This window comes from Trachypithecus francoisi, unplaced genomic scaffold (assembly GCF_009764315.1).
Source record: "Trachypithecus francoisi isolate TF-2019V2 unplaced genomic scaffold, Tfra_2.0 Contig00941, whole genome shotgun sequence".
Taxonomy (NCBI): domain Eukaryota; kingdom Metazoa; phylum Chordata; class Mammalia; order Primates; family Cercopithecidae; genus Trachypithecus; species Trachypithecus francoisi.
Window position 1 is genome coordinate 50,119 of NW_022681012.1, and position 1,993 is coordinate 52,111.

At 41.1% G+C, this 1,993-nt stretch overlaps 1 non-coding gene across 1 annotated transcript; it reads right to left on the reverse strand.

The window, feature by feature from the left end:
* Positions 1 to 1,321: 1,321 nt before the first annotated feature.
* On the reverse strand, positions 1,322 to 1,425 carry LOC117089985. The gene has a single exon (XR_004439833.1). It is a non-coding gene; the product is annotated as a U6 spliceosomal RNA (small nuclear RNA).
* Between the last annotated feature and the right edge of the window lie 568 nt (positions 1,426 to 1,993).

Below are 1,993 nucleotides of genomic sequence, written 5' to 3' on the forward strand. Positions count from 1 at the left end.
GTGGCACACACCTGTAGTCCAAGCTATTTGGGAGCCTGAGGCAGGAATATCACTTCAGCCTGGGAGGTCGAGGCTGCCAGGAACCATGATCACACCACTGTATTCCAGCCTGGGTGACAGAGCAAGACATTGTCTCTAAAAAAAAAAACTAATATAAAATAGGCTGGAAGGAGTGACTCACGCTCGTAACCCTAGCCCTTTGGGAGGCCAAGGCAGGCGGATCACCTGAGGTCAGGAGTTCGAGACCAATCTGGCCAACCCGGCCAACCCATTTCTACTAAAAATACAAAAATTAGCTGGGCATGGTGGTGCATGCCTCTAATCCGAGCTACTCGGGAGGCTGAGGCAGGAGAATTGCTTGAACCTGGGAAGCGGAGATTGCAGTGAGCCAAGATCGCACCACTGCACTCCAGCCTGGGTGACAGAGTGATACTCTGTCTAAAAGAAAAAAGAGTAATAAAAATAGAATGGAATAAACACTAACAATTTTAAGTGTTAAAGAGAATGTGGAGCAGTCAGAAGTCTTCTAGCCTGTGCAAACCCATTGTTAGTATACAGGCAAAAGAGAAGCTTATAGGTGTTTGCCAAGTGCTTGCAGCAGCATTATTTATAATACCCCCAAACTGAAAATAGCCTAAATATCCACCAATAGTAGATGACTGACAATAAACAAACTGTGGCATATTCCTAAAATGTAACACTAAATAGCAATGACAATTAACTCACTACGGCTACCTATAACAATGGGCAAGAATCTCACTAACTTTTATTAAAATGAAGAGCCCCAACACAGATCAATATAGATTTTATGATTTCATTGTATAAAAAGTTAGCAAAACTGATCTATGTAGCTAGGAGTCAAGATGATTGTTAATATGGAGGAGGAAGGTCAGAGATAATAACTGAGTAAGGACATCAGAGCGACTTCTAAGGTCCTAGTAATATTTTATTTCTTAATGTAGGTGGATATGGGAAAAGCTAGAAATGAATTTTTATTAATACTTATTTTTCACTCATCTCTCTGAGCTCTTTGTCACATGACTTTACAGTTTCTCTGATAAAGGCAGAATATATCTCCCTACATGACTTGCTTTAATTAATAGAATGAGGCAGAAATGAAGATATGTCTGTTCAAAGCCTAGGCTTCAAAGGCCCTCATACATTTTTTAAATACTTCATTTTAAATGTCTGTGGGTACATAATAGATGTTTAAATATCTCATGAGGTACATGAGATATGTTGATAGAGGCAGGCAGTGTATAATAATGACATCATGGGAAATGGGGTGTCCATCTCCTTAAGCATTTATCCTTTGTGTTACAAAAATCTGCAATGCTTCATGCATTTGTGTGTCATCCTTGCACAGAGGCTATGCTAATCTCTGTAACATTTCAATTTTAGTGTGTGTGCTGCTGAAGTAAGCACCTGCATGCATTTCTATTTGCTTTTTAGCATTTCTGCAATCACTATGAGTAGAACATGTCTGTGTTAGCTACACAAAAGGAGGATGGATGGGCTGTAGAGCAGAATATACCAGATGTCTTACTCTGGTTGTGTTGTTGTAACAAAATACTTTAGGTAATTTATAGAGCACAGAAATGTATATTTCATGGAGGCTGGAACCCAAGATTAACGCACCAGCAGGTTCGGATCTAGTAAGGGCCTAATCTCTCTTTCCAAGTTGGTGCCTTGTTGCTGCATCCTCTGAAGAAGAGGAATGCTGTGTCCTCACCAAGTAGAAAAGGTGGGAGGGTTGGAAGGACAAAAGAGAGAGAGGCAAACTCCCTCCATTGTGTCCTTTCATACTGATATTAATCCACCCATGAGGGCAGAACCCTCATGACCTGAATACCTCCCCAAAACCCATCCTCCCAACACTTGCATTGGGGATTATGTTTCTACCAGATGAAATGTGGGGATACATTCAGACCATAACATCAGGTAAGCTGTCCCCGTCAAATGCAGCCTATAGCGAGCCCCTGTTGGTATTTGC